Source organism: Heterodontus francisci, unplaced genomic scaffold, assembly GCF_036365525.1.
Source record: "Heterodontus francisci isolate sHetFra1 unplaced genomic scaffold, sHetFra1.hap1 HAP1_SCAFFOLD_368, whole genome shotgun sequence".
NCBI lineage: Eukaryota > Metazoa > Chordata > Chondrichthyes > Heterodontiformes > Heterodontidae > Heterodontus > Heterodontus francisci.
In genome coordinates, this window is record NW_027140964.1 from 350308 (window position 1) to 376507 (window position 26200).

Sequence of the window (26200 nt, forward strand, 5' to 3'; positions counted from 1 at the left end):
TCCATCTGTTTGTGTCCCTGTCCACAGACCTCCTCTCACCATCTCCGTCTGTTGGTGTCCCTGTCTCACTGCAGTTTCTGCCCCGCTCTCACCATCTGCATCTGCTGGTGTCACTGTCTCACTGCAGCTACTGTCCCCCTCTCACCATCTCCATCTGCTGGTGTCCCTGTCTCACGGCAGTTACTGTCCCCTCTCACCATCTCCATCTGCTGGTGCCCCTGTCTCACTGCAGCTAATGTCCCCCTCTCACCATCTCCATCTGCTGGTGTCCCTGTCTCACGGCATTTACTATCCCCTCTCACCATCTCCATCTGCTGGTGTCCCTGTCTCACTGCAATTACTGACCCTACTCACCATCTCCATCTGCTGGTGTCCCTGTCTCACTGCAGTTACTGCCCCCCTCTCACCATCTCCATCTGCTGGTGTCCCTGTCTCACTGCAATTACTGACCCTACTCACCATCTCCATCTGCTGGTGTCCCTGTCTCACTGCAGTTACTGCCCCCCTCTCACCATCTCCATCTGCTGGTGTCCCTGACTCACTGCAGTTACTGCCTCACCCCCTCACCATCTGCATCTGCTGGTGTTCCTGTCTCACTTCAGTTACTGCCCCCTCTCACCATCTCCATCTGCTGGTTTTCCTGTCTCACTGCAGTTACTGTCCACTCTCACCAACTCCATCTGCTGGTGTCCCTGTCTCACTGCCGTTACTGACCCCTCTCACCATCTCCATCTGTTTGTGTCCCTGTCCACAGACCTCCTCTCACCATCTCCGTCTGTTGGTGTCCCTGTCTCACTGCAGTTTCTGCCCCGCTCTCACCATCTGCATCTGCTGGTGTCACTGTCTCACTGCAGCTACTGTCCCCCTCTCACCATCTCCATCTGCTGGTGTCCCTGTCTCACGGCAGTTAATGTCCCCTCTCACCATCGCCATCTGCTGGTGTCCCTGTCTCACTGCAGCTACTGTCCCCCTCTCACCATCTCCATCTGCTGGTGTCCCTGTCTCACGGCAGTTACTGCCCCCCTCTCACCATCTCCATCTGCTGGTGTCCCTGACTCACTGCAGTTACTGCCTCACCCCCTCACCATCTCCATCTGCTGGTGTTCCTGTCTCACTGCAGTTACTGTCCACTCTCACCAACTCCATCTGCTGGTGTCCCTGTCTCACTGCGGTTACTGACCCCTCTCACCATCTCCATCTGTTTGTGTCCCTGTCTCACTGCAGCTACTGTCCCCTCTCACCATCTCCATCTGCTGGTGCCCCTGTCTCACTGCAGCTACTGTCCCCCTCTCACCATCTCCATCTGCTGGTGTCCCTGTCTCACGGCATTTACTATCCCCTCTCACCATCTCCATCTGCTGGTGTCCCTGTCTCACTGCAATTACTGACCCTACTCACCATCTCCATCTGCTGGTGTCCCTGTCTCACTGCAGCTACTGCCCCCCTCTCACCATCTCCATCTGCTGGTGTCCCTGTCTCACTGCAATTACTGACCCTACTCACCATCTCCATCTGCTGGTGTCCCTGTCTCACTGCAGTTACTGCCCCCCTCTCACCATCTCCATCTGCTGGTGTCCCTGACTCACTGCAGTTACTGCCTCACCCCCTCACCATCTGCATCTGCTGGTGTTCCTGTCTCACTGCAGTTTCTGTCCCCGCTTTCACCATCTCCATCTGCTGGTGTCCCTGTCTCACTGCAGTTACATTCCCCGCTTTCAACATCTCCATCTGCTGGTGTCCCTGCCTCACTGCAGATATCTGCCTCCTCTCATCATCTCCTTCTGCTGGTGTCTCTGTCTTCCTGCAGTGACTGTCCCGTCTCAACATTGCATCTGCTCGTGTTCCTGTCTCACTGCAGTTACTGCCCCCTCTCACCATCTCCATCTGCTGGTGTCCCTGTCTCACTGCAATTACTGCCCCCCTCTCCCCATCTCCATCTGCTGGTGTCCCTGGATACTGACCCCCTCTCAGCATCTCCGCTGCTCCTCTCTTATTCACCATGTTTCGGTGCTTTATAAATCCCCTCCTCTGGCGCTGCTCCTCTCTTATTCACCAGGTTTCGGTGCTTTTAAAATCCACTCCTCTCCCACTGCTCCTCTCTTATTCACCAGGTTCCGGTGCTTTTTAAATCCAATCCTCTCCCGCTGTTCCTCTCTTATTCACCAGCTGTTGGTGCTTTTTAAATCCACTCCTCTCCCACTGCTCCTCTCTTATTCGCCAGGTTTTGGTGCTTTTTAAATCCACTCCTCTCCCGCTGCTCCTCTCTTATTCACCAGGTTTCGGTCCTTTTTGAATCCACTCCACTCCCACTGCTCCTCTCTTATTCACCAGGTTTTGTTGCTTTTTAAATCCACTCCTCGCCCTCTGCTCCTCTCTTATTCAAAGGTTTTGATGCTTTTTAAATCCACCCGTCTCCCACTGCTCCTCTCTAATTCATGCAGGTTTTGGTGCTTTTTAAATCCACTCCTCTCCCACTACTCCTCTCTTATTCTTGCAGGTTTTGGTGCTTTTTAAATCCACTCCTCTCCCACTGCTCCTCTCTTATTCACCAGGTTTCGGTGCTTTTTAAATCCACTCCTCTCCCGCTGCTCCTCTCTTATTCACCAGGTTTCAGTGCTTTTTAAATCTACTCCTCTCCCGCTGTTCCTCTCTTATTCCCGAGGTTTCGTTGCTTTTTAAATCAATTCCTCTCCCACTGCTCCTCTCTTCGTCACAAGGTTTCGGACCTTTTTAAATCCATTCCTCTCCCACTGCTCCTCTCTTATTCACAAGGTTTTGTTGCTTTTTAAATCCATTCCTCTCCCACTGCTCCTCTCTTATTCACCATGTTTCGGTCCTTTTTAAATCCATTCCTCTCCCACTGCTACTCTCTTATGCACCATGTTTCGGTCCTTTTTAAATCCACTCCTCTCCCACTGCTCCTCTCTAATTCACCAGGTTTTGTTGCTTTTTAAATCCATTCCTCTCCCACTGCTCCTCTCTTATTCACCAGGTAGTGGAGTTTTTTAAATCCACTCCTCTCCCACTGCTCCTCTCTTATTCGCCAGGTTTTGTTGCTTTTTTAATCCACTCCTCTCCCACTGCTCCTCTCTAATTCACCATGTTTCGGTCCTTTTTAAATCCATTCCTCTCCCACGGCCCCTCTGTTATTCACCATGTTTCGGTCCTTTTTAAATCCATTCCTCTCCCACTGCCACTCTCTTATTCATCACGTTTTGTTGCTTTTTTATTCCATTCCTCTCCCACTGCTACTCTCTTATTCACCATGTTTTGGTGCTTTTTAAATTCACTCCTCTCCCTCTGTTCCTCTCTTATTCACCAGCTGTTGGTGCTTTTTAAATCCACTCCTCTCCCACTGCTCCTCTCTTATTCACCAGGTTTTGGTGCTTTTTAAATCCACTCCTCTCCCGCTGTTCCTCTCTTATTCACCAGCTGTTGGTGCTTTTTAAATCCACTCCTCTCCCACTGCTCCTCTCTTATTCACCAGGTTTCGGTGCTTTTTAAATCCACTCCTCTCCCACTGCTCGTCTCTTATTCACCAGGTTTTGTTGCTTTTTAAATCCACTCCTCTCCCACTGCTCCTCTCTTATTCACCAGGTTTCGGTGCTTTTTAAATCCACTCCTCTCCCACTGCTCGTCTCTTATTCACCAGGTTTTGTTGCTTTTTAAATCCACTCCTCTCGCACTGCTCCTCTCTTATTCTTGCAGGTTTTGGTGCTTTTTAAATCCACTACTCTCCCACTACTCCTCTCTTATTCTTGCAGGTTTTGGTTCTTTTTAAATCTACTCCTCTCCCACAACTCCTCTCTTATTCACCAGGTTTCGGTGTTTTTTAAATCCACTCCTCTCCCACTGTTCCTCTCTTATTCACCAAGTTTTGGTGCTTTTTAAATCCACTCCTCTCCCACTGCTCCTCTCTTAGTCACCAGGTGTCGGTCCTTTTTAAATCCATTCCTCTCCCACTGATCCTCTCTTATTCACCAGGTTTTGTTGCTTTTTAAATCCACTCCTCTCCCACTGCTACTCTCTTATTCACCATGTTTCGGTCCTTTTTAAAACCATTCCTCTCCCACTGCTACTCTCTTATTCACCATGTTTCGGTCCTTTTTAAATCCATTCCTCTCCCACTGCTACTCTCTTATGCACCATGTTTCGGTCCTTTTTAAATCCACTCCTCTCCCACTGCTCCTCTCTAATTCACCAGGTTTTGTTGCTTTTTAAATCCATTCCTCTCCCACTGCTCCTCTCTTATTCACCAGGTAGTGGAGTTTTTTAAATCCACTCCTCTCCCACTGCTCCTCTCTTATTCGCCAGGTTTTGTTGCTTTTTTAATCCACTCCTCTCCCACTGCTCCTCTCTAATTCACCAGGTTTTGGTGCTTTTTAAATCCGCTCCTCTCCCACTGCTCCTCTCTTATTCAGCAGGTTTTAGAGTTTTTTAAATCCACTCCTCTCCCACTGCTCCTCTCTTTTTCACCAGGTTTCGGTCCTTTTTAAATCCACTCCTCTCCCACTGCCCCTCTCTTATTCACCAGGTTTTGTTGCTTTTTAAATCCACTCCTCTCCCACTGCTCCTCTCTTATTCAAAGCTTTTGGTTCTTTTTAATTCCACCCCTCTCCCACTGCTCCTCTCTTATTCACCAGGTTTTGTTGCTTTTTTAATCCACTCCCCTCCCAGTGCTCCTCTCTAATTCAACAGGTTTTGGTGCTTTTCAAATCCACTCCTCTCCCACTGCTCCTCTCTTATTCTTGCAGGTTTTGGTGCTTTTTAAATCCACTCCTCTCCCACTACTCCTCTCTTATTCTTGCAGGTTTTGGTTCTTTTTAAATCCACTCCTCTCCCACTACTTCTCTCTTATTCTTGCAGGTTTTGGTTCTTTTTAAATCCACTCCTCTCCCACTCCTCCTCTCTTATTCACCAGGTTTCGGTGCTTTTTATATCCACTACTCTCCCACTGCTGCTCTCTTATTCACCAGGTTTTGGTGCTTTTTAAATCCACTCCTCTCCCACTGCTTCTCTCTTATTCACCAGGTTTTGGTGCTTTTTAAATCCACTCCTCTCCCGCTGCTCCTCTCTTATCCACCAGGTTTCGGTGCTTTTTACATCCACTCCTCCCTCGCTGCTCCTCTCTTATCCACCAGGTTTCGGTGCTTTTTAAATCCACTCCTCTCCCACTGCTCCTCTCTTAGTCACCAGGTTTCGGTCCATTTTAAATCCATTCCTCTCCCACTGCTCCTCTCTTATTCACCAGGTTTTGTTGCTTTTTTAAATCCACTCCTCTCCCACTGCTACTCTCTTATTCACCATGTTTCGATCCTTTTTAAAGCTATTCCTCTCCCACTGCTCCTCTCTTATTCACCAGGTTTTGTTGCTTTTTAAATCCTCTCCTCTCCCACTGGTACTCTCTTATTCATCATGTTTCGGTCCTTTTTAAATCCATTCCTCTCCCACTGCTCGTCTCTTATTCACCAGGTTTTGTTGCTTTTTAAATCCACTCCTATCCCACTGCTCCTCTCTTATTCAGCAGGTTTTGTCGTTTTTTAAATCCACTCCTCTCCCACTGCTCCTCTCTAATTCACCAGGTTTCGGTCCTTTTTAAATCCACTCCTTTCCCACTGCTCCTCTCTTATTCACCAGGTTTTGTTGCTTTTTAAATCCACTCCTCTCCCACTGCTCCTCTCTTATTCAAAGCTTTTGGTGCTTTTTAATTCCACCCCTCTCCCACTGCTCCTCTCTTATTCTTGCAGGTTTTGGTGCTTTTTAAATCCACTCCTCTCCCACTACTCCTCTCTTATTCACCAGGTTTTGTTGCTTTTTGAATCCACCCCTCTCCCACTGCTCCTCTCTTATTCTTGCAGGTTTTGGTGCTTTTTAAATCCAAACCTCTCCCACGACTCCTCTCTTATTCTTGCAGGTTTTGGCTCTTTTTAAATCCACTCCTCTCCCACTACTCCTCTCTTATTCTTGCAGGTTTTGGTTCTTTTTAAATCCACTCCTCTGCCACTACTCCTCTCTTATTCACCAGCTTTTGGTGCTTTTTATATCCACTCCTCTCCCACTGCTGCTCTCTTATTCACCAGGATTTGGTGCTTTTTAAATCCACTCCTTTCCCTCTGCTCCTCTCTTATCCACCAGGTTTCGGTGCTTTTTAAATCCACTCCTCTCCCGCTGCTCCTCTCTTATCCACCAGGTTTCGGTGCTTTTTAAATCCACTCCTCTCCCACTGCTCCTCTCTTAGTCACCAGTTTTCGGTCCTTTTTAAATCCATTCCTCTCCCACTGCTCCTCTCTTATTCACCAGGTTTTGTTGCTTTTTAAATCCACTCCTCTCCCACTGCTACTCTCTTATTCACCATGTTTCGGTCCTTTTTAAAGCCATTCCTCTCCCACTGCTCCTCTCTTATTCACCAGATTTTGTTGCATTTTAAATCCATTACTCTCCCACTGCTCGTCTCTTATTCAACAGGTTTTGTTGCTTTTTAAATCCTCTCCTCTCCCACTGCTACTCTCTTATTCACCATGTTTCGGTCCTTTTTAAATCCATTCCTCTCCCACTGCTCGTCTCTTATTCACCAGGTTTTGTTGCTTTTTTAATCCTCTCCTCTCCCACTGCTACTCTCTTATTCACCATGTTTCGATACTTTTTCAATCCATTCCTCTCCCAATGCTACTCTCTTATTCACCATGTTTCGTTCCTTTTTAAATCCATTCCTCTCCCACTGCTCCTCTCTTATTCACCAGGTTTTGTTGCTTTTTAAATCCATTCCTCTATCGCTGCTCCTCTCTTATTCACCGTGTTTCGGTCCTTTTTAAATCCACTCTTCTCCCGCACCTCCTCTCTTATTCACCATGTTTCGGTCCTTTTTAAATCCACTCCTCTCCCACTGCTCGTCTCTTATTCACCAGGTTTTGTTGCTTTTTAAAACCTCTCCTCTCCCACTGCGCCCCTCTTATTCACCATGTTTCGGTCCTTTTTAAATCCATTCCTCTCCCACTGCTCCTCTCTTATTCACCATGTTTCGGTCCTTTTTCAATCCAGTCCTCTCCCACTGCTCGTCTCTTATTCACCAGGTTTTGTTGCTTTTTAAATTCTCTCCTCTCCCACTGCTCCTCTCCTATTCACCAGGTTTTGGTGCTTTTTAAATCCACTCCTCTCCCACAGCTCCTCTCTTATTCAACAGGTTTTTGTGCTTTTTAAATCCACTCCTCTCCCACTGCTCCTCTCTTATTTACCATGTTTTGGTTCTTTTTAAATCCACTCCTCTCCCACTGCTCCTCTCTTATTTACCATGTTTTGGTTCTTTTTAAATCCACTCCTCTCCCACTGCTCCTCTCTTATCCACCATGATTTGGTCCTTTTTAAATCCACTCCACTCCCACTGCTACTCCCTTATTCACCATGTTTTTGTCCTCTTAAATCCACTCCTCTCCCACTGCTCCTCTCTTGTTCACTATGTTTTGGTTCTTTTTGAAACACTCCTCTCCCGCTGCTCCTCTCTTGTTCACCAGGTTTTGGTTCTTTTTAAATCCACTCCTCTCCCACTGCTACTCTCTTATTCACCAGGTTTCGGTGCTATTTAAAACCACTCCTCTCCCACTGTTCCTCTCTTATTCACCTGGTTTCGTTGCTTTTTAAATCCACTCCTCTCCCACTGCTCCTCTCTTATTCACCAGGTATCGGTGCTTTTTAAATCCACTCCTCTCCCACTGCTACTCTCTTATTCACCAGGTTTTGGTGCTTTTTAAATCCACTCCTCTCCCATCTGTTTCTTTCTTATTCACCAGGTTTTGGTGCTTTTTATATCCACTCCTCTCCCACTGCTCCTCTCTTATTCACCATGTTTCGGTGCTTTTTAAATCCACTCCTCTCCCGCTGCTCCTCTCTTGTTCACCACCTTTTGGCGCTTTTTAATTCCACTCCTCTCCCTCTGTCCCTCTCTTATTCACCAGGTTTCGGAGCTTTTTAAATCCACTCCTCTCCCACTGCTCCTCTCTTATTCACCAGGTTTCGGTGCTTTTTAAATCCACTCCTCTCCCGCTGCTCCTTTCTTATTCACCATGTTTTGCTTCTTTTTAAATCCTCTCCTCTCCCTCTGCTCCTCTCTTATTCACCATGTTTTGGAGTTTTTTAAATTCACTCCGCTCCCGCTGCTCCTCTCTTATTCACCAGGTTTTGGTTCTTTTTAAATCCTCTCCTCTCCCTCTGCTCCTCTCTTATTCACCATGTTTTGGTGTTTTTTAAATTCACTCCGCTCCCGCTGCTCCTCTCTTATTCACCAGGTTTTGGTTCTTTCTAAATCCTCTCCTCTCCTGCTGCTTCTCTCTTATTCACCAGGTTTTGGTTCTTTTTAAATCCTCTCCTCTCCTGCTGCTCCTCTCTTATTCACCAGGTTTTGGTTCTTTTTAAATCCTCTCCTCTCCTGCTGCTCCTCTCTTATTCACCAGGTTTTGGTTCTTCTTAAATCCTCTCCTCTCCCGCTGCTCATCTCTTATTCACCATGTTTTGGTTCTTTTTAAATCCTCTCCTCTCCTGCTGCTCCTCTCTTATTCACCATGTTTTGGTTCTTTTTAAATCCACTCCTCTCCCACTGCTCCTCTCTTATTTACCAAGTTTTGTTTCTTTTTAAATCCACTCCTCTCCCACTGCTACTCCCTTATTCACCATGTTTTTGTCCTCTCAAATCCACTCCTCTCCCGCTGCTCCTTTCTTATTCACCATGTTTTGCTTCTTTTTAAATCCTCTCCTCTCCCTCTGCTCCTCTCTTATTCACCATGTTTTGGTGTTTTTTAAATTCACTCCGCTCCCGCTGCTCCTCTCTTATTCACCAGGTTTTGGTTCTTTTTAAATCCTGTCCTCTCCCTCTGCTCCTCTCTTATTCACCAGGTTTTGGTTCTTTTTAAATCCTCTCCTCTCCTGCTGCTCCTCTCTTATTCACCAGGTTTTGGTTCTTTTTAAATCCTCTCCTCTCCTGCTGCTCCTCTCTTATTCACCAGGTTTTGGTTCTTTTTAAAACCTCTCCTCTCCTGCTGCTCCTCTCTTATTCACCAGGTTTTGGTTCTTTTTAAATCCTCTCCTCTCCCGCTGCTCATCTCTTATTCACCATGTTTTGGTTCTTTTTAAATCCTCTCCTCTCCTGCTGCTCCTCTCTTATTCACCATGTTTTGGTTCTTTTTAAATCCACTCCTCTCCCACTGCTCCTCTCTTATTTACCATGTTTTGTTTCTTTTTAAATCCACTAGTCTCCCACTGCTACTCCCTTATTCACCATGTTTTTGTCCTCTCAAATCCACTCCTCTCCCACTGCTCCTCTCTTGTTCACCAGGTTTTGGTTCTTTTTAAATCCACTCCTCTCCCACTGCTCCTCTCTTATCCAACATGTTTTGGTCCTTTTTAAATCCACTCCTCTCCCACTGCTACTCCCTTATTTACCATGTTTTTGTCCTCTTAAATCCACCCCTCTCCCACTGCTCCTCTCTTGTTCACCATGTTTTGGTTCTTTTTAAAACACTCCTCTCCCACTGCTCCTCTCTTGTTCACCAGGTTTTGGTTCTTTTTAAATCCACTCCTCTCCCACTGCTCCTCTCTTATTCACCATTTTTTGGTTCTTTTTAAATCCACTCCTCTCCCACTGCTACTCTCTTATTCACCAGGTTTCGGTGCTATTTAAATCCACTCCTCTCCCACTGCTCCTCTCTTATTCACCAGGTTTCGGTGCTATTTAAATCCACTCCTCTCCCACTGTTCGTCTCTTATTCACCTGGTTCCGTTGCTTTTTAAATCCACTCCTCTCCCACTGCTCCTCTCTTATTCACAAGGTTTCAGTGGTTTTTAAATCCACTCCTCTCCCACTGCTCCTCTCTTATTCACCAGGTATCGGTACTTTTTAAATCCACTTCTCTCCCACTGCTACTCTCTTATTCACCAGGTGTTGGTGCTTTTTAAATCCACTCCTCTCCCATCTGTTTCTCTCTTATTCACCAGGTTTTGGTGCTTTTTATATCCACTCCTCTCCCACTGCTCCTCTCTTATTCACCATGTTTCGGTGCTTTTTAAATCCACTCCTCTCCCGCTGCTCCTCTCTTGTTCACCACCTTTTGGCGCTTTTTAAATCCACTCCTCTCCCTCTGTCCCTCTCTTATTCACCAGGTTTCGGAGCTTTTTAAATCCTCTCCTCTCCCACTGCTCCTCTCTTATTAACCAGGTTTCGGTGTTTTTTAAATCCACTCCTCTCCCGCTGCTCCTTTCTTATTCACCACGTTTTGCTTTTTTTTAAATCCTCTCCTCTCCTGCTGCTCCTCTCTTATTCACCAGGTTTTGGTTCTTTTTAAATCCTCTCCTCTCCTGCTGCTCCTCTCTTATTCACCAGGTTTTGGTTCTTTTTAAATCCTCTCCTCTCCCGCTGCTCATCTCTTATTCACCATGTTTTGGTTCTTTTTAAATCCTCTCCTCGACTGCTGCTCCTCTCTTATTCACCATGTTTTAGTTCTTTTTAAATCCTCTCCTCTCCTGCTGCACCTCTCTTGTTCACCAGGTTTTGGTTCTTTTTAAATCCTCTCCTCTCCTGCTGCCCCTCTCTTATTCACCAGGTTTGGTTCTTTTTAAATCCACTCCGCTCCCTCTGCTCCTCTCTTATTCACCAGGTTTTGGTTCTTTTTAAATCCTCTCCTCTCCCGCTGCTTCTTTCTTATTCACCATGTTTTGGTTCTTTTTAAATCCTCTCCTCTCCCGCTGCTCCTTTCTTATTCACCATGTTTTGGTTCTTTTTAAATCCACTCCTCTCCCGCTGCTCCTCTCTTACTCACCAGCTTTTGGTGTTTTTTAAATCCACTCCTCTCCCACTGCTCGTCTCTTATTCACCAGGTTTTAGTTCTTTTTAAATCCACTCCTCTCCCGCTGCTCCTCTCTTATTCACCAAATTATGGTGTTTTTTAAATCCACTCCTCTCCCACTGCTCCTCTCTTATTCACCAGGTTTTGGTTCTTTTTAAATCCACTCCGCTCCCTCTGCTCCTCTCTTATTCACCAGGTTTTGGTGTTTTTTAAATCCACTCCTCTCCCGCTGCTACTCACTTATTCACCATGTTTTGGTTCTTTTTAAATCCACTCCTCTCCCGCTGCTCCTCTATTATTCACCAGGTTTTGGTTCTTTTTAAATCCACTCCTCTCCCACTGCTCCTCTCTTATTCACCAGGTTTTTATGCTTTTTAAATCCACTCCTCTCCCTCTGCTCCTCTCTTATTCACCAGGTTTTTATGCTTTTTAAATCCTCTCCTCTCCCTCTGCTCCTCTCTTATTCACCAGGTTTTGGTTCTATTTAAATCCACTTTTCTCCCGCTGTTCCTCTCTTATTCACCATGTTTTGTTTCTATTTAAATCCACTCCTCTCCCGCACTGCTCCTGTCTTATTCACCAGGTTTTGGTTCTTTTTAAATCCACTCTTCTCCCGCTGTTCCTCTCTTATTCACCAGGTTTTGGTTCTTTTTTAATCCACTCCTCTCCCACTGCTCCTATCTTATTCAAAAGGTTTTGGTGCTTTTAAAATCCGCCCCTCTCCCACTGCTCCTCTCTTATTCACCAGGTTTTGGAGTTTTTTTAAATCCACTCCTCTCCCACTGCTCCTCTCTTATTCACCAGGTTTTGGTGCTTTTTACATCCACTCCTCTCCCACTAATCATCTCTTATTCACCAGGTTTTGGTGCTTTTTAAATCCTCTCCTCTCCCACTGCTCCTCTCTTAATCACCAGGCTTTGGTGCTTTTTAAATCCTCTCCTCTCCCAATGCTCCTCTCGTATTCACCAGGTTTCGGTGCTTTTTGAACCACTCCTCTCCCGCTGCTCCTCTCCTCGTCACAAGGTTTTGGTTCCATTTAAATCCACTCCTCATCCGCACTGCTCCTCTCTAATTCACCAGGTTTTGGTTCTTTCTAAATCCACTCTTCTCCCGCTGTTCCTCTCTTATTCAACAGGTTTTGGTTCTATTTAAATCCACTCCTCTCCCGCTGCTCCTCTCTTATTCACCAAATTATGATGTTTTTTAAATCCACTCCTCTCCCACTGCTCCTCTCTTATTCACCAGGTTTTGGTTCTTTTTAAATCCACTCCGCTCCCTCTGCTCCTCTCTTATTCACCAGGTTTTGGTGTTTTTTAAATCCACTCCTCTCCCGCTGCTACTCACTTATTCACCATGTTTTGGTTCTTTTTAAATCCACTCCTCTCCCGCTGCTCTTCTCTTATTCACCAGATTATGGTGTTTTTTAAATCCACTCCTCTCCCGATGCTCCTCTATTATTCACCAGGTTTTGGTTCTTTTTAAATCCTCTCCTCTCCCACTGCTCCTCTCTTATTCACCAGGTTTTTATGCTTTTTAAATCCACTCCTCTCCCTCTGCTCCTCTCTTATTCACCAGATTTTTATGCTTTTTAAATCCTCTCCTCTCCCTCTGCTCCTCTCTTATTCACCAGTTTTTTGTGCTTTTTAAATCCACTCCTCTCCCACTGCTCCTCTCTTGTTCACCAGGATTTGGTGCTTTTTAAATCCACTCCTCTCCCACTGCTCCTCTCTTATTCACCAGGTTTTTGTCCTTCTTAAATCCACTCCTCTCCATCTGCTCCTCTCTTATTCACCAGGTTTTGGTTCTATTTAAATCCACTTTTCTCCCGCTGTTCCTCTCTTATTCACCATGTTTTGTTTCTATTTAAATCCACTCCTCTCCCGCACTGCTCCTGTCTTATTCACCAGGTTTTGGTTCTTTTTAAATCCACTCTTCTCCCGCTGTTCCTCTCTTATTCACCAGGTTTTGGTTCTTTTTTAATCCACTCCTCTCCCACTGCTCCTATCTTATTCAAAAGGTTTTGGTGCTTTTAAAATCCGCCCCTCTCCCACTGCTCCTCTCTTATTCACCAGGTTTTGGAGTTTTTTAAATCCACTCCTCTCCCACTGCTCCTCTCTTATTCACCAGGTTTTGGTGCTTTTTACATCCACTCCTCTCCCACTACTCCTCTCGTATTCACCAGGTTTCGGTGCTTTTTGAACCACTCCTCTCCCGCTGCTCCTCTCTTAGTCACAAGGTTTTGGTTCCATTTAAATCCACTCCTCATCCGCACTGCTCCTCTCTTATTCACCAGGTTTTGGTTCTTTCTAAATCCACTCTTCTCCCGCTGTTCCTCTCTTATTCAACAGGTTTTGGTTCTGTTTAAATCCACTCCTCTCCCGCTGCTCCTCTCTTATTCACCAAATTATGGTGTTTTTTAAATCCACTCCTCTCCCACTGCTCCTCTCTTATTCACCAGGTTTTGGTTCTTTTTAAATCCACTCCGCTCCCTCTGCTCCTCTCTTATTCACCAGGTCTTGGTGTTTTTTAAATCCACTCCTCTCCCGCTGCTACTCACTTATTCACCATGTTTTGGTTCTTTTTAAATCCACTCCTCTCCCACTGCTCCTCTCTTATTCACCAGGTTTTAGTTCTTTTTAAATCCACTCCTCTCCCGCTGCTCCTCTCTTATTCACCAGATTATGGTCTTTTTTAAATCCACTCCTCTCCCGCTGCTCCTCTATTATTCACCAGGTTTTGGTTCTTTTTAAATCCTCTCCTCTCCCACTGCTCCTCTCTTATTCACCAGGTTTTTATGCTTTTTAAATCCACTCCTCTCCCTCTGCTCCTCTCTTATTCACCAGGTTTTTATGCTTTTTATATCCTCTCCTCTCCCTCTGCTCCTCTCTTATTCACCAGTTTTTTGTGCTTTTTAAATCCACTCCTCTCCCACTGCTCCTCTCTTGTTCACCAGGATTTGGTGCTTTTTAAATCCACTCCTCTCCCACTGCTCCTCTCTTATTCACCAGGTTTTTGTCCTTCTTAAATCCACTCCTCTCCCTCTGCTCCTCTCTTATTCACCAGGTTTTGGTTCTATTTAAATCCACTTTCCTCCCGCTGTTCCTCTCTTATTCACCATGTTTTGTTTCTATTTAAATGCACTCCTCTCCAGCACTGCTCCTGTCTTATTCACCAGGTTTTGGTTCTTTTTAAATCCACTCTTCTCCCGCTGTTCCTCTCTTATTCACCAGGTTTTGGTTCTTTTTTAATCCACTCCTCTCCCACTGCTCCTATCTTATTCAAAAGGTGTTGGTGCTTTTAAAATCCGCCCCTCTCCCACTGCTCCTCTCTTATTCACCAGGTTTTGGAGTTTTTTAAATCCACTCCTCTCCCACTGCTCCTCTCTTATTCACCAGGTTTTGGTGCTTTTTACATCCACTCCTCTCCCACTACTCCTCTCTTATTCACCAGGTTTTGGTGCTTTTTAAATCCTCTCCTCTCCCACTGCTCCTCTCTTATTCACCAGGTTTTGGTGCTTTTTAAATCCTGTCCTCTCCCAATGCTCCTCTCGTATTCACCAGGTTTCGGTGCTTTTTGAACCACTCCTCTCCCGCTGCTCCTCTCTTAGTCACAAGGTTTTGGTTCCATTTAAATCCACTCCTCATCCGCACTGCTCCTCTCTTATTCACCAGGTTTTGGTTCTTTCTAAATCCACTCTTCTCCCGCTGTTCCTCTCTTATTCAACAGGTTTTGGTTCTATTTAAATCCACTCCTCTCCCGCTGTTCCTCTCTTATTCACCAGGTTTTGGTGCTTTTAAAATCCGCCCCTCACACACGGCTCCACTCTTTTACACCAGGTTTTGGTGCTTTTTAAATCCACTCCTCTCCCACTGCTCCTCTCTTATTCCCCAGGTTTTGGTGCTTTTTAAATCCACTCCTCTCCCACTGCTTCTCTCTTAGTCACCAGGTTTTGGTTCATTTTAAATCCACTCCTCTCCCACTGTTCCTCTCTTCGTCATCAGGTTTTGGATCATTTTAAATCCACTCCTCTCCCGCTGTTCCTCTCTTATTCAACAGGTTTTGATTCTGTTTAAATCCACTCCTCTCCCGCTGCTCCTTTCCTATTCACCAGGTTTTGCTTCTTTTTAAATCCACCCCTCTCCCACTGCTCCGTTCTTAATCACCAGGTTTCGGTGCTTTGTAAATCCACTCCTCTCCCACTTCTCCTCTCTTAGTTACCAGATTTTGGTGCTTTTTAAATCCACAACTCTCCCATTGCTCCTCTCTTATTCACCAGGTTTTGTTGCTTTTTAAATCCACAACTCTCCCACTGCTCCTCTTTTATTCACCAGGTTTTGTTGCTTTATAAATCCACAACTCTCCCATTGCTCCTCTCCTATTCATCAGGTTTTGGTGCATTTTAAATCCACAACTCTCCCACTGCTCCTCTCTTATTCACCAGGTTTTGGTGCTTGTTATATCCACAACTCTCCCACTGCTCCTCTCTTATTCACCAGGTTTTGATGCTTTTTAAATCCACTCCTCTCCCTCTGCTCCTCTCTTATTCACCAGATTTTGGTGCTTTTTAAATCCTCTCCTCTCCCACTGCTCCTCTCGTATTCACCAGGTTTCGGTGCTTTTTCATCCACTCCTCTCCCACTGCTCCTCTCTTATTCGCCAGGTTTTGGTACTTTTTAAATCCTCTCCTCTCCCACTGCTCCTCTCTTATTCTCCAGGTTTTGGTGCTTTTTAAATCCACCCCTCTCCCACTGCTCCTCTCTTATTCACCAGGTTTTGGTTCTTTTTAACTCCCCTCCTTTCCCACTGCTCCTCTCTTATTCACCAATTTTCTGTGCTGTGTAAATCAACTCCTCTCCCACTGCACCTCTCTTCTTCACCAGGTTTTGGTGTTTTTAAAATCCACTCCTCTCCCACTGCTCCTTTCTTCATCACCAGGTTTCGGTGCTTTTTAAATCCACTCCTCTCCCGCTTCACCACTCGTATTCACCAGGTTTTGGTGCTTTTTTAATCCTCACCTCTCCCACTGCTCCTCGTTTATTTACCAGGTTTGGGTGCTTTTTAAATCCACAACTCTCCCACTGCTCCTCTTTTATTCACCAGGTTTTGGTGCTTTAAATCTACTCCTCTCCCACTGCTGCTCTCTTATTCACAAGGTTTCGGTGCTTTTTAAATCCACTCCTCTCCCACTGCTCCTCTCTTATTCACCACGTTTTGATGCTTTTTAAATCCACTCCTCTCCCACTGCTCCTCTCTTATTCACCAGGTTTTTATGCTTTTTAAATCCACTCCTCTCCCCCTGCTCCTCTCTTATTCACCAGGTTTTGTGCTTTTTAAATCCACTCCTCTCCCTCTGCTCCTCTCTTATTCACCAGGTTTTTATGCTTTTTAAATCCACTCCTCTCCCTCTGCTCCTCTCTTATTCACCAGGTTTTGTGCTTTTTAAATCCACTCCTCTCCCACTTCTCCTCTCGTATTCACCAGGTTTCGGTGCTTTTTAAATCCACCCCTCTCCCACTGTTCCTCTCTTATTCACCATGTTTTGTTTCTATTTAAATCCACTCCTCTCCCGCACTGCTCCTGTCTTATTCACCAGGTTTTGGTTCTTTGTAAATCCACTCTTCTCCCGCTGTTCCTCTCTTATTCACCAGGTTTTGGTTCTTTTTTAATCCACTCCTCTCCCACTGCTCCTCTCTTATTCACCAGGTTTTGGTGCTTTTAAAATCCGCCCCTCTCCCACTGCACCTCTCTTATTCACCAGGTTTTGGTTCTTTTTTAATCCACTCCTCTCCCACTGCTACTCTCTTCTTCACCAGGTTTCTGTGCATCTCAAATCCACTCCTCTCCCACTGCTCCTCTTTTATTCACCAGGTTTTGGTGCTTGTTATATCCACAACTCTCCCACTTCTCCTCTCTTATTCTCCAGGATTTGGTGCTTTTTAAATCCACAGCTCTCCCACTGCTCCTCTCTTATTCACCAGGTTTTGGAGTTTTTTAAATCCACTCCTCTCCCGCTGCTCCTCTCTTATTCACCAGGTTTTGGTGCTTTTTAAATCCTCTCCTCTCCCAATGCTCCTCTCGTATTCACCAGGTTTCGGTGCTTTTTGAACCACTCCTCTCCCGCTGCTCCTCACTTAGTCACCAGGTTTTGGTTCTATTTAAATCCACTCCTCATCCGCACTGCTCCTCTCTTATTCACCAGGTTTTGGTTCTTTTTAAATCCACTCTTCTCCCGCTGTTCCTCTCTTATCCAACAGGTTTTGGTTCTATTTATATCCACTCCTCTCCCGCTGTTCCTCTCTTATTCACCAGGTTTTGGTGCTGTTAAAATCCGCCCCTCACACACGGCTCCACTCTTTTACACCAGGATTTGATGCGTTTTAAATCCACTCCTCTCCCGCTGTTCCTCTCTTTTTCAACAGGTTTTGGTTCTGTTTAAATCCATCCCTCTCCCGCTGCTCCTCTCCTATTCACCAGGTTTTGCTTCTTTTTAAATCCACCCCTCTCCCACTGCTCCTTTCTTAATCACCAGGTTTCGGTGCTTTATAAATCCACATCTCTCCCACTTCTCCTCTCTTAGTTACCAGATTTTGGTGCTTTTTAAATCCACAACTCTCCCACTGCTCCTCTCTTATCCACCAGGTTTTGCTGCTTTTTAAATCCACAATTCTCCCACTGCTCCTCTCTTATTCTCCAGCTTTTGGTGCTTTTTAATTCCACAACTCTCCCACTGCTCCTCTCTTATTCACCAGGTTTTGGTACTTTAAATCCACTCCTCTCCCACTGCTCCTCTCTTATTCACCAGGTTTTGGTGCTTTTTAACTCCCCTCCTTTCCCACTGCTCCTCTCTTATTCACCAATTTTCTGTGCTGTGTAAATCAACTCCTCTCCCACTGCACCTCTCTTCTTCACCAGGTTTTGGTGTTTTTAAAATCCACTCCTCTCCCACTGCTCCTTTCTTCATCACCAGGTTTCGGTGCTTTTTAAATCCACTCCTCTCCCACTTCACCACTCGTATTCACCAGGTTTTGGTGCTTTTTTAATCCTCACCTCTCCCACTGCTCCTCATTTATTTACCAGGTTTGGGTGCTTTTTAAATCCACAACTCTCCCACTGCTCCTCTCTTATTCACCAGGTTTTAGTTCCTTTTAAATCCACTCCTCTCCCACTGCTCCTCTCTTATTCACCAGGTTTTGGTGCTTTTTAAATCCACAACTCTCCCACTGCTCCTCTCTTATTCACCAGGCTTTGGTTCTTTAAATCCACTCCTCTCCCACTGCTCCTCTCTTATTCACCAGGTTTCGGTGCTTTTTACATCCACTCCTCTCCCACTGCTCCTCTCTTATTCACCAGGTTTTGATGCTTTTTAAATCCACTCCTCTCCCACTGCTCCTTTCTTCATCACCAGGTTTCGGTGCTTTTTAAATCCACTCCTCTCCCGCTTCACCACTCGTATTCACCAGGTTTTGGTGCTTTTTTAATCCTCACCTCTCCCACTGCTCCTCATTTATTTACCAGGTTTGGGTGCTTTTTAAATCCACAACTTTCCCACTGCTCCTCTCTTATTCACCAGGTTTTAGTTCTTTTTAAATCCACTCCTCTCCCACTGCTCCTCTCTTATTCACCAGGTTTTGGTGCTTTTTAAATCCACAACTCTCCCATTGCTCCTCTGTTATTCACCAGGTTTTGGTTCTTTAAATCCACTCCTCTCCCACTGCTCCTCTCTTATTCACCAGGTTTCGGTGCTTTTTACATCCACTCCTCTCCCACTGCTCCTCTCTTATTCACCACGTTTTGATGCTTTTTAAATCCACTCCTCTCCCACTGCTCCTCTCTTATTCATCAGGTTTTTATGCTTTTTAAATCCACTCCTCTCCCTCTGCTCCTCTCTTATTCACCAGGTTTCAATGCTTTTTAAATCCACTCCTCTCCCTCTGCTCCTCTCTTATTCACCAGGTTTTGGTGCTTTTTAAATCCTCTCCTCTCCCACTGCTCCTCTCGTATTCACCAGGTTTCGGTGCTTTTTAAATCCACCCCTCTCCCACTGCTCCTCTCTTATTCACCAGGTTTTAGTTCTTTTTAAATCCACTCCTCTCCCACTGCTCCTCTCTTATTCACCAGGTTTTGGTGCTTTTTAAATCCACTCCTCTCCCACTGCTCCTCTCTTATTCACCAGGTTTTGGTGCTTTTTAAATCCTCTCCTCTCCCACTGCTCCTCTCGTATTCACCAGGTTTCGGTGCTTTTTAAATCCACCCCTCTCCCACTGCTCCTCTCTTATTCACCAGGTTTTAGTTCTTTTTAAATCCACTCCTCTCCCACTGCTCCTCTCTTATTCACCAGGTTTTGGTGCTTTAAATCCACTCCTCTCCCACTGCTCCTCTCTTATTCATCAGGTTTCGGTGCTTTTTAAATCCACTCCTCTCCCACTGCTCCTCTCTTATTCACCACGTTTTGATGCTTTTTAAATCCACTCCTCTCCCGCTGCTCCTCTCTTATTCACCAGGTTTTTGTTCTTTTTAAATCCACTCTTCTCCCGCTGTTCCTCTCTTATTCACCAGGTTTTGGTTCTATTTAAATCCACTTTTCTCCCGCTGTTCCTCTCTTATTCACCAGGTTTTGTTTCTATTTAAATCCATTCCTCTCCCGCTGTTCCTCTCTTATTCACCAGGTTTTGGTTCTTTTTTAATCCACTCCTCTCCAACTGCTCCTCTCTTCTTCACCAGGTTTCTGTGCTTCTCAAATCCACTCCTCTCCCACTGCTCCTCTCTTATTCACCAGGTTTCTGTGCTTCTCAAATCCACTCCTCTCCCACTGCTCCTCTCTTATTCACCAGGTTTCTGTGCTTCTCAAATCTACTCCTCTCCCACTGCTCCTCTCTTATTCACCAGGTTTCTGTGCTTTTTAAATCCACTCCTCTCCCACTGCTCCTCTCTTATTCATCAGGTTTTTATGCTTTTTAAATCCACTCCTCTCCCTCTGCTCCTCTCTTATTCACCAGGTTTTGTGCTTTTTAAATCCACTCCTCTCCCTCTTCTCCTCTCTTATTCACCAGGTTTTGGTGCTTTTTAAATCCTCTCCTCTCCCACTGCTCCTCTCGTATTCACCAGGTTTCGGTGCTTTTTAAATCCACCCCTCTCCCACTGTTCCTCTCTTATTCACCATGTTTTGTTTCTATTTAAATCCACTCCTCTCCCGCACTGCTCCTGTCTTATTCACCAGGTTTTGGTTCTTTGTAAATCCACTCTTCTCCCGCTGTTCCTCTCTTATTCACCAGGTTTTGGTTCTTTTTTAATCCACTCCTCTCCCACTGCTCCTCTCTTATTCACCAGGTTTTGGTGCTTTTAAAATCCGCCCCTCTCCCACTGCTCCTCTCTTATTCACCAGGTTTTGGTTCTTTTTTAATCCTCTCCTCTCCCACTGCTACTCTCTTCTTCACCAGGTTTCTGTGCATCTCAAATCCACTCCTCTCCCACTGCTCCTCTTTTATTCACCAGGTTTTGGTGCTTGTTATATCCACAACTCTCCCACTGCTCCTCTCTTATTCACCAGGTTTCTGTGCTTCTCAAATCCACTCCTCTCCCACTGCTCCTCTCTTATTCACCAGGTTTCGGTGCTTTTTAAATCCACTCCTCTCCCACTGCTCCTTTCTTAATCACCAGGTTTCTGTGCTTCTCAAATCCACTCCTCTCCCGCTCCACCTCTCGTATTAACCAGGTTTTGGTGCTTTTTAAATCCACAACTCTCCCACTGCTCCTCTCTTATTCACCAGGTTTTGTTGCTTTTTAAATCCACAATTCTCCCACTGCTCCTCTCTTACTCTCCAGGTTTTGGTGCTTTTTAAATCCACTCCTCTCCCACTGCTCATCTCTTATTGACCAGAGTTTGGTGCTTGTTAAATCCAGTCCTCTCCCACTGCTCCTCTCTTATTCACCAGGTTTTGGTGCTTTTTATATCCGCTCCTCTCCCACTGCTCCTCATTTATTTACCAGGTTTGGGTGCTTTTTAAATCCACAACTCTCCCACTGCTCCTCTCTTATTCACCAGGTTTTAGTTCTTTTTAAATCCACTCCTCTCCCACTGCCCCTCTCTTATTCACCAGGTTTTGGTGCTTTTTAAATCCACAACTCTCCCGCTGCTCCTCTCTTATTCACCAGGTTTTGGTTCTTTAAATCCACTCCTCTCCCACTGCTCCTCTCTTATTCACCAGGTTTCGGTGCTTTTTAAATCCACTCCTCTCCCACTGCTCCTCTCTTATTCACCACGTTTTGATGCTTTTTAAATCCACTCCTCTCCCTCTGCTCCTCTCTTATTCACCAGGTTTCAATGCTTTTTAAATCCACTCCTCTCCCTCTGCTCCTCTCTTATTCACCAGGTTTTGGTGCTTTTTAAATCCTCTCCTCTCCCACTGCTCCTCTCGTATTCACCAGTTTTCGGTGCTTTTTAAATCCACCCCTCTCCCACTGCTCCTCTCTTATTCAGCAGGTTTTAGTTCTTTTTAAATCCACTCCTCTCCCACTGCTCCTCTCTTATTCACCAGGTTTTGGTGCTTTTTAAATCCACTCCTCTCCCACTGCTCCTCTCTTATTCTCCAGGTTTTGGTGCTTTTTATATCCTCTCCTCTCCCTCTGCTCCTCTCTTATTCACCAGTTTTTTGTGCTTTTTAAATCCACTCCTCTCCCACTGCTCCTCTCTTGTTCACCAGGATTTGGTGCTTTTTAAATCCACTCCTCTCCCACTGCTCCTCTCTTATTCACCAGGTTTTTGTCCTTCTTAAATCCACTCCTCTCCCTCTGCTCCTCTCTTATTCACCAGGTTTTGGTTCTATTTAAATCCACTTTCCTCCCGCTGTTCCTCTCTTATTCACCATGTTTTGTTTCTATTTAAATCCACTCCTCTCCAGCACTGCTCCTGTCTTATTCACCAGGTTTTGGTTCTTTTTAAATCCACTCTTCTCCCGCTGTTCCTCTCTTATTCACCAGGTTTTGGTTCTTTTTTAATCCACTCCTCTCCCACTGCTCCTATCTTATTCAAAAGGTGTTGGTGCTTTTAAAATCCGCCCCTCTCCCACTGCTCCTCTCTTATTCACCAGGTTTTGGAGTTTTTTAAATCCACTCCTCTCCCACTGCTCCTCTCTTATTCACCAGGTTTTGGTGCTTTTTACATCCACTCCTCTCCCACTACTCCTCTCTTATTCACCAGGTTTTGGTGCTTTTTAAATCCTCTCCTCTCCCACTGCTCCTCTCTTATTCACCAGGGTTTGGTGCTTTTTAAATCCTGTCCTCTCCCAATGCTCCTCTCGTATTCACCAGGTTTCGGTGCTTTTTGAACCACTCCTCTCCCGCTGCTCCTCTCTTAGTCACAAGGTTTTGGTTCCATTTAAATCCACTCCTCATCCGCACTGCTCCTCTCTTATTCACCAGGTTTTGGTTCTTTCTAAATCCACTCTTCTCCCGCTGTTCCTCTCTTATTCAACAGGTTTTGGTTCTATTTAAATCCACTCCTCTCCCGCTGTTCCTCTCTTATTCACCAGGTTTTGGTGCTTTTAAAATCCGCCCCTCACACACGGCTCCACTCTTTTACACCAGGTTTTGGTGCTTTTTAAATCCACTCCTCTCCCACTGCTCCTCTCTTATTCCCCAGGTTTTTGGTGCTTTTTAAATCCACTCCTCTCCCACTGCTTCTCTCTTAGTCACCAGGTTTTGGTTCATTTTAAATCCACTCCTCTCCCACTGTTCCTCTCTTCGTCATCAGGTTTTGGATCATTTTAAATCCACTCCTCTCCCGCTGTTCCTCTCTTATTCAACAGGTTTTGATTCTGTTTAAATCCACTCCTCTCCCGTTGCTCCTTTCCTATTCACCAGGTTTTGCTTCTTTTTAAATCCACCCCTCTCCCACTGCTCCGTTCTTAATCACCAGGTTTCGGTGCTTTGTAAATCCACTCCTCTCCCACTTCTCCTCTCTTAGTTACCAGATTTTGGTGCTTTTTAAATCCACAACTCTCCATTGCTCCTCTCTTATTCACCAGGTTTTGTTGCTTTTTAAATCCACAACTCTCCCATTGCTCCTCTCTTATTCACCAGGTTTTGGTGCTTTAAATCCACTCCTCTCCCACTGCTCCTCTCTTATTCATCAGGTTTCGGTGCTTTTTAAATCCACTCCTCTCCCACTGCTCCTCTCTTATTCACCACGTTTTGATGCTTTTTAAATCCACTCCTCTCCCGCTGCTCCTCTCTTATTCACCAGGTTTTTGTTCTTTTTAAATCCACTCTTCTCCCGCTGTTCCTCTCTTATTCACCAGGTTTTGGTTCTATTTAAATCCACTTTTCTCCCGCTGTTCCTCTCTTATTCACCAGGTTTTGTTTCTATTTAAATCCATTCCTCTCCCGCTGTTCCTCTCTTATTCACCAGGTTTTGGTTCTTTTTTAATCCACTCCTCTCCAACTGCTCCTCTCTTCTTCACCAGGTTTCTGTGCTTCTCAAATCCACTCCTCTCCCACTGCTCCTCTCTTATTCACCAGGTTTCTGTGCTTCTCAAATCCACTCCTCTCCCACTGCTCCTCTCTTATTCACCAGGTTTCTGTGCTTCTCAAATCTACTCCTCTCCCACTGCTCCTCTCTTATTCACCAGGTTTCTGTGCTTTTTAAATCCACTCCTCTCCCACTGCTCCTCTCTTATTCATCAGGTTTTTATGCTTTTTAAATCCACTCCTCTCCCTCTGCTCCTCTCTTATTCACCAGGTTTTGTGCTTTTTAAATCCACTCCTCTCCCTCTGCTCCTCTCTTATTCACCAGGTTTTGGTGCTTTTTAAATCCTCTCCTCTCCCACTGCTCCTCTCGTATTCACCAGGTTTCGGTGCTTTTTAAATCCACCCCTCTCCCACTGTTCCTCTCTTATTCACCATGTTTTGTTTCTATTTAAATCCACTCCTCTCCCGCACTGCTCCTGTCTTATTCACCAGGTTTTGGTTCTTTGTAAATCCACTCTTCTCCCGCTGTTCCTCTCTTATTCACCAGGTTTTGGTTCTTTTTTAATCCACTCCTCTCCCACTGCTCCTCTCTTATTCACCAGGTTTTGGTGCTTTTAAAATCCGCCCCTCTCCCACTGCTCCTCTCTTATTCACCAGGTTTTGGTTCTTTTTTAATCCTCTCCTCTCCCACTGCTACTCTCTTCTTCACCAGGTTTCTGTGCATCTCAAATCCACTCCTCTCCCACTGCTCCTCTTTTATTCACCAGGTTTTGGTGCTTGTTATATCCACAACTCTCCCACTGCTCCTCTCTTATTCACCAGGTTTCTGTGCTTCTCAAATCCACTCCTCTCCCACTGCTCCTCTCTTATTCACCAGGTTTCGGTGCTTTTTAAATCCACTCCTCTCCCACTGCTCCTTTCTTAATCACCAGGTTTCTGTGCTTCTCAAATCCACTCCTCTCCCGCTCCACCTCTCGTATTAACCAGGTTTTGGTGCTTTTTAAATCCACAACTCTCCCACTGCTCCTCTCTTATTCACCAGGTTTTGTTGCTTTTTAAATCCACAATTCTCCCACTGCTCCTCTCTTACTCTCCAGGTTTTGGTGCTTTTTAAATCCACTCCTCTCCCACTGCTCATCTCTTATTGACCAGAGTTTGGTGCTTGTTAAATCCAGTCCTCTCCCACTGCTCCTCTCTTATTCACCAGGTTTTGGTGCTTTTTATATCCGCTCCTCTCCCACTGCTCCTCATTTATTTACCAGGTTTGGGTGCTTTTTAAATCCACAACTCTCCCACTGCTCCTCTCTTATTCACCAGGTTTTAGTTCTTTTTAAATCCACTCCTCTCCCACTGCCCCTCTCTTATTCACCAGGTTTTGGTGCTTTTTAAATCCACAACTCTCCCACTGCTCCTCTCTTATTCACCAGATTTTGGTTCTTTAAATCCACTCCTCTCCCACTGCTCCTCTCTTATTCACCAGGTTTCGGTGCTTTTTAAATCCACTCCTCTCCCACTGCTCCTCTCTTATTCACCACGTTTTGATGCTTTTTAAATCCACTCCTCTCCCTCTGCTCCTCTCTTATTCACCAGGTTTCAATGCTTTTTAAATCCACTCCTCTCCCTCTGCTCCTCTCTTATTCACCAGGTTTTGGTGCTTTTTAAATCCTCTCCTCTCCCACTGCTCCTCTCGTATTCACCAGGTTTCGGTGCTTTTTAAATCCACCCCTCTCCCACTGCTCCTCTCTTATTCAGCAGGTTTTAGTTCTTTTTAAATCCACTCCTCTCCCACTGCTCCTCTCTTATTCACCAGGTTTTGGTGCTTTTTAAATCCACTCCTCTCCCACTGCTCCTCTCTTATTCTCCAGGTTTTGGTGCTTTTTATATCCTCTCCTCTCCCTCTGCTCCTCTCTTATTCACCAGTTTTTTGTGCTTTTTAAATCCACTCCTCTCCCACTGCTCCTCTCTTGTTCACCAGGATTTGGTGCTTTTTAAATCCACTCCTCTCCCACTGCTCCTCTCTTATTCACCAGGTTTTTGTCCTTCTTAAATCCACTCCTCTCCCTCTGCTCCTCTCTTATTCACCAGGTTTTGGTTCTATTTAAATCCACTTTCCTCCCGCTGTTCCTCTCTTATTCACCATGTTTTGTTTCTATTTAAATCCACTCCTCTCCAGCACTGCTCCTGTCTTATTCACCAGGTTTTGGTTCTTTTTAAATCCACTCTTCTCCCGCTGTTCCTCTCTTATTCACCAGGTTTTGGTTCTTTTTTAATCCACTCCTCTCCCACTGCTCCTATCTTATTCAAAAGGTGTTGGTGCTTTTAAAATCCGCCCCTCTCCCACTGCTCCTCTCTTATTCACCAGGTTTTGGAGTTTTTTAAATCCACTCCTCTCCCACTGCTCCTCTCTTATTCACCAGGTTTTGGTGCTTTTTACATCCACTCCTCTCCCACTACTCCTCTCTTATTCACCAGGTTTTGGTGCTTTTTAAATCCTCTCCTCTCCCACTGCTCCTCTCTTATTCACCAGGTTTTGGTGCTTTTTAAATCCTGTCCTCTCCCAATGCTCCTCTCGTATTCACCAGGTTTCGGTGCTTTTTGAACCACTCCTCTCCCGCTGCTCCTCTCTTAGTCACAAGGTTTTGGTTCCATTTAAATCCACTCCTCATCCGCACTGCTCCTCTCTTATTCACCAGGTTTTGGTTCTTTCTAAATCCACTCTTCTCCCGCTGTTCCTCTCTTATTCAACAGGTTTTGGTTCTATTTAAATCCACTCCTCTCCCGCTGTTCCTCTCTTATTCACCAGGTTTTGGTGCTTTTAAAATCCGCCCCTCACACACGGCTCCACTCTTTTACACCAGGTTTTGGTGCTTTTTAAATCCACTCCTCTCCCACTGCTCCTCTCTTAT